Source organism: Lepisosteus platostomus, chromosome 1, assembly GCF_059453375.1.
Source record: "Lepisosteus platostomus isolate fLepPlt1 chromosome 1, fLepPlt1.hap1, whole genome shotgun sequence".
NCBI lineage: Eukaryota > Metazoa > Chordata > Actinopteri > Semionotiformes > Lepisosteidae > Lepisosteus > Lepisosteus platostomus.
The window spans coordinates 37,505,332-37,520,485 of record NC_142611.1 but is presented as its reverse complement, the minus strand read 5'-3'; positions in this window follow the sequence as shown (position 1 = coordinate 37,520,485).

Sequence of the window (15,154 nt, the reverse complement as noted above, 5' to 3'; positions counted from 1 at the left end):
GAAGCAAAGTCTCATACGCTGTTCCACCCTCTCCAGCCAGCATTTCATCTACTTGCACTCCACAGCAATGCAGGATCAGCTCCTGTGCAAGCTCACAGATCAAGTGATGCCTACATCCCTGCTATGCAAGACATAAACAATAGGAACATACCAAGATCTCCCATTTGCAAAACTCTTAAGGAGGAGGTTGGATTCACCTTGTGCGTGGGCTCAATGGTTGTTAGAGTAAAATGGTTATCTTAATGAGACCTTAATGTACTTTCATGCCTTTTGCTTTGAAGAATAATAATAATATTCTTATATAGCGCTTTTCTGGACAGTCCACTCAAAGCGCTTTACAGGTAATGGGGACTCCCCTCCACCACCACCTGGATGATGCAACGGCAGCCATAGTGCGCTAGAACACTCACTACACATCAGCTATCAGTGGGGAGGAGAGCAGAGTAAATTTGGCCAGGACACTCAGAAACGCCCTGAGAATTTTAATGACCACAGAGAGTCAGGACCTCGGTTTTACATCTCATCCGAAGGACGGCGCCTTTTTACAGTATAGTGTCCCCGTCACTATACTGGGGCATTAGGACCCACATGGACCGCAGGGTGAGCGCCCCCTGCTGGCCCCACTAACACCTCTTCCAGCAGCAACCTTAGTTTTTCCCAGGAGGTCTCCCATCCAGGTACTGACCAGGCTCACACCTGCTTAGCTTCAGTGGGTTGTCAGTTGTGAGTTGCAGGGTGATACGGCTGCTGGTTAGAATTTGAGTTTATATACACTGGTCTATATGTTAGCAACTTGCACTGTTCTAATTCTGTTCTGTTCTATTCTTTTCATCCATTTACTCACATCTTTTCATAAGTCTTTGTTTGTATTAATTTTATTTTTAATAAACTCACCTATTTCAAAAACTGAAGCAGTCCTGATTTGAATTCACGCAGACCGCACCGCTATCTTGAATTCAGGTTGTTAATCGTCACATTAATCTGGCTGTGTTTTCAGAGGCAATAGTTATATAAGGGTTGGTGTGGTAATTATGACTAGATCACAGGACCTGATTTATAACTGCTCTGTGCTTCAGTAACCTAGGACACATGGCATGGGTCTTGCAGTTGAAAGTGCTTACAACAGGGTCTAAGGTTTAGTCACATGTGCTATTCCCCCAGAAAATGTACATGATTTACTGGAGGTTCAGGCAACCTCCAAAACCATCTGATGAACAAATAGTTAAAGATGGTACTCCTTAGATTTTTTTTACACGTTCTGTAAAGCACTTTGAGATGCTACTTTAAATGTGCTATATAAAATGAATAAATAAATTATATATATATAAAGTAACCATTATTTAAAGGCTTTCTTTAAAAAAATGTTGGAGTTTCACAGAATGGCACAGGATAGAAGTATTGCAGCAGGTAGCAATACTGCCAGCCAGCATAGGGACTACTCCCACCTCCTGTGCCACCACCTTGTTGCCTGGTTACGCTAATACATAAACATGGGAGAGTACCAAGAAATTATATATATTAAATGAAGGTTAGGATTATTTTCATCTTCATTGTGTGTATGTATCTTTAATAATATGAATAAATAATTCATTATTCACTATTCACTACATGGAATTCATTACAATTATGGGATAAATAGTTTATTGAACGCAATGTGTCACTTAATAATTCTTCATTATAATTAAAGATAATTAAGTTTAGAGAATTCAATTATAAATGAATATATTTAATTGGAGTGAAACTGTTCTTGTTATGTATAAATCAAATTTGAACATAAACTAAAGCCAATGTATTTTTCTGCAATGTGCTATTTGTGGGATTGTGCTGAATCTTATGTAACTGAATAAATATGCAAAATACAACATAAGGTTTGTGGTCTGATTGATGCTTGGATTTTGATTTTTCAGCTTGCACTGCAGTTTGTGATCCAGCTTTAAAATGTTTACTGGTTAAACCCACAATGTGGAAAGGCAAGCCAAAAGTATTGTTAACATTGATGCATTCTTTTAAACATGTATTTGCAATTCAAATGTATCTCTTATTGGGCCAATACTGGAAAAATAATATTTTATTCAAAATAAAAGCAGAACAATAAGACCAAAAAAGTACCTAGGGAAGTTAGATCCATGAATAATCATCTCCTATTAAATTAAACATATATTTCTTCTACATTTTTAAGAAATAACAGAGCTTCAAGCTAAGTCAAAATTAAAACCCCAAATAAAAAAAAAATAGTGATTTTGCAGACTACTATAATTAATTTCTCTTCAGCCTAAATAGAAACACATTTCTTTAGTGAATATTGTGAATAAGTGTGGGGGTTGGTAAGAGCAGACCATGCCTTATTATGACCTAATAAGTAATTGTTAGGTCCTGTGGGGACCAGTTTGGTGTAGTACATTAATTTTGGGGTCAAGCCAGTCTCTTTCTTTTTTCTCTTCATCTGCTCACAACCTTTGGAGTGACAAGTGCTTTTACCCTGCTGAATAAGTTTCCACCTGCATACAGAATAACAAATTTCTGCCAATTTTTTAGAGACTGGGACAGTGCCCGCATTTCTGATGTTAATTGCTGTAAATAAATATTCATATGTATTTTTAAATATGTCCTTATGTTCACTCATTATGTTGAGGCTGTTCCAGGGGATTGAGGTACTATACATGTATGTTGGCAATTGTTTAAAGAGTACCTTAAGAAGGAGAAGTGGGTGAATTGGTCTACTTAAGCCAACAATTACTTGATTTAAGTCTGCGGAACAGGTGAATTGAAGTTAAAACCATTGAAACCTGCCTATGTTCTAACAAAAATTGTTTAACTAATTCAGCAAAGTGCTTTGAACAAGCATCAAAAGCAGTGGGCTAAAAACCAAGCATATTATGTAGGGTATTTAGAAGACAATTTAATAAGTTCCTCATAAAAATGTAATTCTCAAAATACAGGCAACATTCGCGGAATTCACAAGCAGCAGCACAGCCATAAAAAAATTATGTGCACTTGAAATCAAAACTAGTAAATGTAAAGAAAACATAGAATACAGTTGCCAGTCCTGAGGACACAAAGCAGCTCAAACATATGTCTCAAACTTAAACATTTATCATTATAGTGAATAAAAAACTACGTTTTGATTCTTGGCTGTTCAGAGAAAATTCTTCAAATAATTTTGTGGATCGTCTAGTTGCTCTTTGGCAAATTTTAGATAAAGGCAGAACAGAGCTGCTCAAATGCAGACTCCATTTTTGGTAGTCTGGATCCATTCAATTACAAATGATCAATTGTAGATCATATACACATACAAATTTATACATACAGGAAAAGCTAATTGGAGATGTTAATTCACTGGGGTATTGAACAAGTATGATTTTTGTAATGTATTTATTTACTCTCCTTTCCTTCGTATATTGTTTACTTTTTATCTTGCTTATCTGTGACAGAAATAAGGTACATTATAAAATGATATTTGCATCTCCTATGTGAATGTGTTTTCTAAGCCCTGTGATTTCACAAATTAAAAACAAATAAGACTAATTACTGGACTACTGAGGGTTTAAAGGTAGGGTTAGGGGAGTGCCTCTGAAGTGTCACTGAGCCAATAAATATAAATAAATAAAAATAATAGCAATCTGTTGACACAATACAGGCAGTGCAAGGAAAGCTGCAGCCTACGAGACCACAGCGGAGAACAGTCCAGGAACTGCAGACCAAGGGAGACTTTGGCAGAGGAATGGAGGTACCGCGCAGAGATTTTAATATTTGGAGGTAAGGAGTAAATAATCTGGCCTGGTGAGTCGATACTGACCCAAGGGTAATGTAGTGCGATCTAAAGGAGGACCCAAACGGAGACTGGGGAAATTGGACTCTCTGGCATCCCCCTTCTATTCATTGCTGTCCTTCTCTGTAATACCAAGAGCAGCGAACAAGCATTTGTATCATGTAAGTGCCTTTTTTATTTTCTAAGTATATTAACATTTACTATCACCCTAAGACACAGCAAAAACAGCATTTTCAGCAACAAAAGGAATTTGTGAGGGGCCGGATATCCTTTTAGGTGATGAGGAGAGGGTGTTAGAAAGTCTTGGTGTTACAGAGAAGGACAGCAATGCATACAAGAGGGATGCCACACAGTTCAATATTCCCCATCTGGGTTATATTGGGAGTCCTCCTTTAGACTGGACCACTTCCCTTTGGTTCAGTATTGACACAGCAGGTTGGTTTCTTTGCTCCTTAACTCCAAGTATTAAAATCTCTGCACGGTACCTCCATTCCTCTGCAATTCCTGGTCTGCAATTCCTGGGTCGATCTCTGTGGTCTCGTAGGCTGCAGCTTTCCTTGCATTCCAGTATTAGTATTACTGGAAGCTTTCAAATCAAATCAAATCAAAGTTTATTTATCAAATGCACAACAATACGGCGTGTAGCAGTAGTTGCTGGCAATGAAATGTCTTTTTTCTGCGAGCTCACAAAAATCACAAGAATCACAAGAATCACAAAAATCCAAAAATCATAAAAATTCACAAAAACACAAAAATCACAAAATTGAGGTTACATTTTTTAAATTGAATAAAACTCAATGTGAGTAGAGCTGTTATGTGTCCATGGTGTATGCAATATATACATGTAGTGCAGTTATGCTGAATATAGTGAGAATTGTGTGTCCATGTAGCCATTACAGGTGATTTGCTAAGGAGCTACAGGTTGGCTATTTAGCAGTCTTATTGCCTCTTATTTCCAGCTGTCTGTCTTGTGTCAAGGGGCTCATCAAAGGGCTCAACAGGAGGAGAGACTTTCTCTGTTCAGGTGCAGATCTTTCTATCTCTTCCATAAGCCATTCACCCCCTCAGGGGATTTCCCATTGTCTCTGTCTATGGCGGGTGTGCCCAGGACATTGCCAGGAGGAAGCCTGGGTCATTTGAGAACTGGAAGTCCTAGGTGTCATGGGCAGTTATCACTTATTTGGTTGCTTTACTGCTCCCCCTCTCTGCCCAAGGTCTGACAGACTGGCTCAGAAACCCCTAACTAATACTTATTAAGTAAGTAACTAATTACTTCTTGGATGACCTGGGAGTGACCATTATTCCTGTTACTGGTTCAATGGCCCACATCCTGCAACAAAAGCTCCTGTTTATTTTGTGGCATCTAGGTTTGCAAAGAGAGAGATTTAACTGCACATTGTATTGTATTTATTAAGAAGCTTATGTGTTTTTGTGGCCTCCGTGGGCATTATTTAAGAGTTCAATACTTCGTAGCAGTCTGAGGTTTTCTGGGTGAATAGGATGTTAGGCCTCTGAACTGCCTTGTCTGTAAATACTGTACACACAGGGTAGCCTGTGTGTTGTTGTCTGTAGCATAGTGTTTGTCTAGTTTGTCTAGTGTCTATGTTAATAAATATTAGTTTAACCAAGTGTGCCTGACTTATTACTCTTTTTACCAATGCTGTGCCAGATAATAAAGACTTCATATACCTCTAATTATGCCACCTGCTTGGGTATATTCTGGAAAAATGTTTTGCGTGTGTTCGTTTTTTCCCCCTTCGCAGGGATTTTAACCTTGTCGTGTCCCAGGATGAATTAATTGTTGACTGCTCACTGTCTCAGAGACTGTCACTATTATTTTGTGCACTATTAAATCCTTGTGAGTTTTCCCATACCACGCCTCCTGTTTTCTCCAGCTCTTATCACATCGCATAGAGTCTACTACAAGACCCAACACAGACTTCAGACCGTGGTCATAACAATATATGCCTCTGATTTTTTATCAGTAATTTGATACAAATGTTTCTTGTTCTTCGTGGTCACATTTTGCTTGAAATTTGAGTGCTTTGAGTTTTTGCCATTTGACACATAATTTATTTTACCCATAAAACTTCAGTTTGAGATTTTAAGTTTAAATGAAAAACATTCCCTTTAAATGTACTGTATACATTTGTGACAAACAGTTAAAATCACTGCCTGAGAAGAGCCAGCTGTTGGTCCCCACCTGGGCTTCCACCTATTTAAACATATGCTGCCTCTTAGCAGGTGTGTAGGATAGGCAGTGAGAAAGTGAATATAGCACACTAGGGAACTTTGCATGAGCTTCAGAGAGAAAGAGTGAGAGTTTAACCATACAAGACATAAGCTGCTGAGAGCTGGGGTGTTAAGAGTGGAAGATTGACTATAATAGTGCCTAGACAATTAACCAAAGCACCACTAAGACACTCCTTGGGAAGCTGCTGCTTGACCGATGAGTTTGTTGTTTTCTTTATTTCACACTTTTCTTGGTTTACCATTTTTCTTGGTAAAACTGAGACTATTTTTGTTAAAAGAACAAAGGTTGCTATGGCAGTGTCTACCCCAACTCTAGATCTTCATTGCCTTCATTTCCCAACCTGTAACACAATTAATTTTAATTCAACCAGATAACATTGGAAAGGGTGAATGATTTGGCAAAGTACTGTACTTTGGCATACTTTGGGAAAATATTTAGAAATCAATAGAATTTTAAGAGACAAGCAACATGGCTTTAGAAAAGAAAGGTCATGTTAAGCTACCTTCTAGCAATTATTTGAAGAAGAACACAGTAGATAACACATAAAACATGACATATTTAGATACAGTGACTTGCAAAATAAGGGTGGCATGGTGACACAGTGGTTAGTATTGTTGCCTCTGAGGCCTTGGGTACAATTCCAGACCTGAGGAGCTATCCATGTAGAGTCTGTATGTTCTCCCTGTGTTCTGGTTTCCTCTCACAGTCCAAAGACATACTGTACTGATAGGTAAATTGACTTATGGAAAAATCCGCCCTGGTGTGAGTGTGCACATTTCTGTATTTGTGCCTGTGTGTGCCCTGTGATGGACTGGCATCCCATCCAAGGTTTATCCTGCTATGCACTTGTTGCATGCCACGTTAGGCTCCAGCTCCCCCATGACCCTCTATTGGATGAGGTAGTTAGTAAATGGATGGATAGTATAAAATGTTAACTGTGTTAACTGAAAAAAAAAGTACATTTGAAGATATATTAGAGAAAAAGGCTTTTTTATCTGTAATGGTAAGTACAAAAATTACAAAATACAGGATAGATATGTATCCTGAGAAATTATCATTTTCTAAATTAAATATGTATATGTTCTGAGGTCTAATCTTTAAATGAATATATTTTTTTTAAAAGAAAGGATTTAATTAATAGAAACTTATTACAGTTAGGATACGTTTATACATTTATAACTACTTTATAATTACAATGTATACTGAGTGATAACAAATCTTACTTACAGTTGCATGAAAATTTACAAAGTTTTTATTAGGAAAATGATTATCTTCTTCTGATCTTCCATTATACGGAACATGCATGAAATAAGCAAATTCATTATGTTGAATATTAATCCTACAGAGGAAATCATAGTCTGTGTCACTTTAATGTTCTTTGTAATACAGTATAAGCTGCACTGTTGTTTGTAATACAAGCTTCACCTCTGTAACACATACTTTGCACCTGTTTGAAGACGCTTTCTTGTGTTATTGTGTCTCATTTCTAAGCATGCATGTGCCTGTTAAGTGGTCTCTGAGGCTTAGATGCCACATGTTATTTGATAATTAGAAGATGTTCAACTGGGCTCCAATTTTACAAGTATGTCATCCAAGGCACAAAAGTCAAATTCTCATTTCACATGAAAACTATTGTTACATAAGCAAAATGTGAATGTGTGTTTACTAATTTTCTATATATCCACATACGAAAATATTATAAATTATATCTCATGTTTATGAATGTCGGAGGACATTTGAATGCTTTTCAACAGAAACTGTTACTAAAGATGACAAACTTATGTTAACAAATGCAATCATATCAATACAACTGCTTTTAACAATGGCTTCATTTTTAAAACATTTATAGACAACAATCCATTTGATTGTTTTTGAATGGTAAACTACCACAACATTAAAAGATCTCATGAACAACAATAACATTTGTTTTCACAAATTACAAAGTTTGGAATACGTTTTCATATACACATGAATATACGCATATAATGAATATACTATACTGTACTGTAATATTGCCTCACACTAAACCTAAATTCAGTGTTCAAATAACAGCTCCCTATGAGTAGCTGTAATAATGTTTTCTTGATCTTTACCCTGAGGAATTTTTACTAGAGTGCTGCTTTTCCTGTATTATTAGGCATGGATTGTTCCTCTTTCATCAGAAAAGAACACTACTCAAACACTGCATCATTGCAGGTGTAGGGTTCTTTCGGTGTACATTCCTCAAAGCAAGCATTCAGCTCTACTTCTGTTTTACTATAGTTTGTGGTCCATACAAATTTGTTCTGGTGTATGTAATCACTGATCATTCACTAAGTATGTTTGTGTGTTTTGATGGCTGTTCAAAGTTAAACAAATCCACCTGTAAAAGGGTCAATCATTAATCTTCTAAATTATTTTACAGTTGGTTAAAATGCAGCAGAAAGGAGAATGTTAAAAGTCAAAGTAATAATAATAATAATAATAATAATAATAATAATAATAATAATAATAATAATAATAATAATAATTGCTTACACTTATATAGCGCTTTTTCTGGACACAAAGTAGGCTATGCCATTGCACCCTCTGTCCTTATTCAGTAGAAAGTACACCATTGAAGTGTCCTTAATGTTGTGCAGACATCTGGGGTTGGATTGCAGGTACTATTTTGAGTTCTTGATTTATAGCCTACCTGAACACAGCTTAGTATCTCACATTGATATTTCCATTTTTTTTTCACATGGTTTGGTGGACGTGTTTAATTGTTTCATAGCCAAAAGGACTCTTAATGCTGCATCTTTTAATAAAAACTTTAAAAGATTTTACATTGGATGCATTTTAAATTTCATTTATACTGGAAACGTCAGCAAATGACTACGACCTCAAGTGTCTAGGGGTAAAGGGGTGTAATATTTAGGATAATTTTTGGATGCAGGTGGGTTCTGGTGAGGGACTTAGGAAGCATGATAGCAAGGGTTGGTAAAAAAAAGTGATTATTTTAAGGTGAATAAGTGACTGGTACATATTAAGACACAATATCACACAGGGGTAGGGAACTAGAGTGGTGCCAAAGAAAAGAAAACAACAAACAAAATGGAGCTGGTTAAGAAAGTGAGGGAAACCTGAAGTATCTACCAAAACAAAACCCAAAACTCTCGATCTTCGGCATCTTCAAACGCCCTAGCTAACCTTCACTGACTACCCAAAACCATACAAGACAATAAGGCACTCACCCGTCCTAAACTAGTGTTACTAATACAGAGATCAACTACATGTGCAGAATGTACCCAACAACCTAAACTAACCCTATACACAAAAGTTCACACAACTACACAAGTGAACTAGGAATACAAATAAGGGAAAATGAGAGTAGACAACAGGAACAGGGTACAAAAGAACACAGAGGTTGATATAACATGTTAGGGCAAGGTAATGGCAAAACAAATGAAAGCAAAAGGAAAACACAAACCAACAAAGCCAAAGCTATACGAAAACACACACACACACGAAGAGAAATGAAGCCGAAGCAAAACCAAAAGCGAAGGAAAACCAAAGCTGAGCCGAGCAGGACCAAAGTCAAATGAAAACCTCCAAGTTATATACTGAATAAGCTGCACTCTGATTGTCCGAGAAGCTGATTGAAAATGATGTCACACAGAAACAATGATGTAATGATGGACCAATGGGGGAGGGAGAACAATCAAAGTTAGGAAGTGTGAAACAGCAACAAAAGACACATGGACCACACACTGTGACATAACAACCCCACCCAAAAAAAAACAAACATCTAATGTTTGTAAACAAAAGACAAAAAAAAAACAAAATAGACTAGACACCAAATATACCACAATTATCTTAGGGTCATGAAAGAGCGTCAACTAAAACATTGTCTGTACCTTTCTTGTGCCTAATGTCTAAATTGTAATTTTGTACAATCAAAGACCAACGCATGAGGTGCTGATTCTGCTGATTCTTTGTACATACGAAAAACCAACGTGTTGTGGTCCGTATATACAGTACCACCACAGGCAAACTGCTGGACCCAACGTACTGTAAATTTTGAGGTATTGCAATGCTAGTAATAAGGCCAACGCTTCCTTTTCGATTGTTGAATAATTTACTTGGTGTTTATTAAATTAACGGGAAAAATAACAAACTGGATGGTCAATGCCGTTCTCATCCTCTTGGAGTAACACTGCGCCAGCTCCCACAGTGCTTGCATCTACCTCTAACTTAAACGGCAAAGTAAAGTCTGGTGCAACAAGAACAGTGCGACCAAAACTTACTGCCCACATAATCAAAAAAGCATCCAAGCAGACACTAAGCACATGGGTTTGCTCTTTGCCCAACCCCCAATCAGCAATAGATAATTTGATGAGGGAAAACTAAAGGCAAATCTGTTTTACTGGGGTCCATGCAGACATTATTTTAAAATGTTTTTCACCTGGCCACTCTTACTACTTGAGAGCTTTTCTTGGCTCACATGTTTTAGATGAGATAAGATCATTTTGGGGAATTTCCTTTATTCCTTTTTAATTATAAAAGTATTTTTGCATAATTCTTAGAATTGTGGGGTAACACAAGGGATTCACAGGACAAGACAGGGTATTTTTTACTTTAGTCCTATAGCCATTTATGTACTTAAAACTCATCTGTTACAACATTGAAGAGGTCCTTAGGTCATACTTTGTTTAATTAAGTGATCAATTAATTAAAAAAAAGATCTAACCTGGACTGTGAACACTGACTCTATCATGAAGAAGCAGCGCCTTTATTTCTTGAGGTGCCTCAAGCGATGGGGGATGCCAATACATGTGTTGGTGAACTTCTACCGCTGCACTATCGAGAGCGTCCTCACCAACGAGATCACCGTGTGGTATGGCAACACCTCTTTGCGAGAAAGAAAGGCACTGCAGAGAATGGTCAATATGGCCCAGAAGATCATCGGCTGCGGTCTCACCGAGATTAAACAGCTCTATGAGGACCGCTGCCGTGGTAGAATTCTGGCCATCACAGAGGACAGTCACCACCCCGGGCATGAGCTCTTCACCCCACTGCCCTCAGGCAAGAGATATAAGAGCATACGGACACTTACCACTAGATTCTTCAATAGCTTCTATCCACAAGCAGTGAGACTGGCGAACACATTTAGCCATCCCCCTCGGACCACACCTACACCATCACCATTTACCTCTTTATGATTTCTTATCTATTGCACATCTCCAGTCATTGTTTACACGTCTGTATTGTTTACATTCAAACTGTCTACATGTCTACTTGCACATTGTCTATTGTTTGTTTGTACATTGTCTTGATGCACTGTTTGCACTTTGTTTTGTTTTTTTACACTTGTTTTACAATCGAGAGACTTTCTGTAAGTAAGAATTCCATTGTACCAGTACCGGTTACATATGGCAATAAAGTTCAAGTTCAAGTTCAATTAATCAAAGCCTTAGCTGGAAAGAAAATCTGCACTGTCTGGGGGTCCTTCTGGAGAGACCTGGGAACCCATCCAATAGAGCACATAACAATTTTGCATGTAACTTATCTGTTTTAAATCCATAAAGTAGAACTGAATGACATCCTTATTCATAAATTCTCCAGTAAACATCCAGTGTTTTTGATCATAGTTAAATATTCCATCAAATTCTGTGCATGGTGTCAAATTATTTTTCTTTCAACAAAATACTTTTTTCTCTACTATAATGTCAAAATAAAGCCTGTTTAACTGTGGTGCACACACTTTTGTTAAGTGCCAAGAACTGAGGCAACAGAGAAACATTTGGCTGAAGGAGTAACCAGGCCAACCTACAGAGTTAATTTTAATAAAGTATGTTGTATTATTGTTGTATTAATTCCAGAGAAAGTGAAAAATAATAAAGTAGCCTGGCAATGAATAGAAAAATAATGCCTGTATATAATGTACCACTTCAAGAAATCTTTATAATTTTTGTCCTTTTTCTATACAGCCTATGGAAACTGTAAACATTCAGTTGTGTTTATCCACCAAATTCCTAAATTTAATCGATGATTTCTCAATCTGAAAAAAAGTACCAATAGTATTGTTTTTCTTTGTGCTCCTATCCCAATGCTAAATTAATTATGGGGATTTGATCTGGCTAGAAAAATGTCTATTTATGAAACACAAAAGCATACCAAATACATGGTATCTTTAATGGTGTTTGTGAAAAGTAACCTTAAGTCTTCTGTTTTGCCTTTTGAAACTCCTACCTCTTCTCTAACTACTGCAATTTGTGTTTTTGTGATAAATTCAAATACATACACCTTACAGTAAAACAAAAAGAAGGATGGTTTTCGAACAGTCCTTATATATAACCTATATATTACCTCCTGCAATGACATTCTGATATCCTCATCCACAATATCTTCGCCTGTGGCAGTTAAATTGAGTGAATTTACAAGGTAGTGGAAATGGTGTCTTGAAAGGAACCACGGTCCTGGACACACATGGAAACTTAAGCCATTCTTCCTGCTAGGAAATATTAATCATCCCTAGCAGCTCTATGATCAATCAATAAGAGTTTGTCAAATAATTACACAAATATATGTCACTAATATAATCAGATTAAAATGTATTAGAATCTGTATATATTACATACACTTAAATAAACTAATACAAATTGTTCAAATAAAAACTTCAAATAACATCTAAAAGTAAAGATCAAAATATGCTATACTGTATATTCCTATATGGATTTTGCTACATGCAACACAGGCACACACATTTCACAATAGTTTCACAATCACTGTAAAAAATCTGGTATTTGTTGTCGGTTGGGCCATCAAATATTCTCAATCTTTCATGGCATTCCACAAATAGAGAGAATAGAGAGAGAAATTCTCTTTTTTGGAACACTAGAATCAAAAGCCACAACTGTCTGGCCTGCCTCATCAGGGAATTTTACAATCATGTTGGGTGATGGATCATACAGATGCAGCCATTCAAAACGAGTGAGGTACACCACAGTACCATGCGGTGGGCATATCGCATCCTAACGCGGTATGACGCAGTGTATCGCGTCATATATCGTCATATCGGAAAGTATCCAGAATCACCTTGTAAAACCACCAGGAGGAGCCAATAAAGCTTAACCTCTCATGTACAGCATTTGAGCTTTTAAAAAACTGTGTATTACAGCATGTTAATCATCAGTCATTAAAAAGTTGGTATATTTTATGAAAGCAAGATTGCTCAGTTGGGCAAAAGTACACAACCTACCTTTATCATAAATATTTTAAGTATGCAGAAATATTTTATGCATCAAAGCCTTTACCGAAGATATTACTAATAGTATTAATAATGAATGACCTTGGACAAGCTGTAAACTCAAAGTATTACGCTGGTCCACATTATTTGTAACCATCATTTTAAATGAAAAGACTTTATTTCATCGACAAAAAGTAACACCACAGCATTTCGGTGATCTAACTAACAAGGATGGGACATTAGCTAGCCAATATGATAAAAGAATAAATTACTTTTTTTGTTTATTCTTTAGCACATTTATTTGAACATTTTCATCGATTATACAAGCACTGAAAAACTGTCCAATCCCTAGTTCGTCAGGCATTTTCTTTTAGTATAACAGACATAAAAACTCCCTTGCTTTTAACAGAGCGTTTCATAATTTCTAACGACAAAAATTATTTATTTAATTATTTAAATATCACAAGGATCCTGAAGAGCACAACAAAGACTGTATTAAAGGATACTTGTATCAGATACATGAGAATCCAAGCTTTTTATCTACGCTTTCTTATCTACGCTAAGAAGTAGTCTACACACAGTAAAAAGTCAAATTTCTGGGGCGTCTGTATACCAGAGATTATGGTACCGCTTCAGAAGGGTGTATGCCAGTCAGATTCCAGTACCGGAATTATCTGTTTTATAATCGAGAATATGTAATCACGTATCTAAATAAATTAATAATGATATTAATTCAAGGATCTAAATATCTAAATCTATGTATCTATATAGCTGGTAGTATTACTGTATTTCACTTTCTTTGTAAACACATTTTGTTAACACCCAAATCGCAGGTGGATTCTGTGTTTTGGTCTGTTATAGTCTGTAGCTCAAATCCTGCTTAACTAAAAATTAGACACGAGAAGAGTATTATTGGACAATGTTGTGAGGCTCTGGCGGAATTTCTCTGTAAACTGAAAAGTAATAGAGGAGACAGGTTGTGTATCGCTTCTTTTGACATTACAACATTACAATGTTAATGCGACATGGAAGATAATGTGGTATATTGGTCGTTAGTGAAATGATTTAATCATTTAATCTCTTCACTGTGCACATTTTAACTGTGCTTTATTTCTTCTCCGTCACCACCCGCTAGCAGCACTCCCACACCCAGACGAGTTAGAGACACAATACAACCCCACCAAGAGTGCGGGCCCGAGAGAGAGAGAGAGAGAGAGAGAGAGAGAGAGAGAGAGAGAGAGAGAGAGAGAGAGAGAGAGAGAGAGAGAGAGAGAGAGAGAGAGAGAGAGAGAGAGAGAGAGACACCAAGGGGTGCGGATCCAGGGAACTATTTTCTTGGAAAACGGGCGATCTCCCCAGACTACAACGCCTGTTTCACTGTTACCTGGATACTTCTTCGGGGATATCCTCTATATCCTCTTGGGGGATATTCTAACAACAAGTGATTATAAGACAAAGTCAAAGTGTAATGAAATACAATATGCTGGGCAGTATGCTTCTCAAAGCGCTTTACACGATGAAAACAACAACAACAACAATTTTACAAGTCCTGGGAGGAAGAATATAATCAATATTAATAATAATAATAAACTTTATTTTATATAGCACCTTTAAAGGTGGCTTTTAAAAAAAAAAATTAATGCATTTGCATTTGCACACAGAGCAGTGTTTACTTGAACATGGAGATGCCATACCGAATAATTCCTGCACACAACCATTGCAGCGGAATTTGCATCGTTTGGCAGGGCTATGATTCATATAAGCGGTGGTGGATTTGGAGACAAAATGTATTTACATTGGGTTGCTGTAAGTGGAGCACTAATAACCCCAAAGCTCTACTTAGTATTTTACAAGAGAATGCACCTGACAAGCTGGACAGTATGCTTCTCAAAGCGTTTTACAGGATAACAACAACATTAAC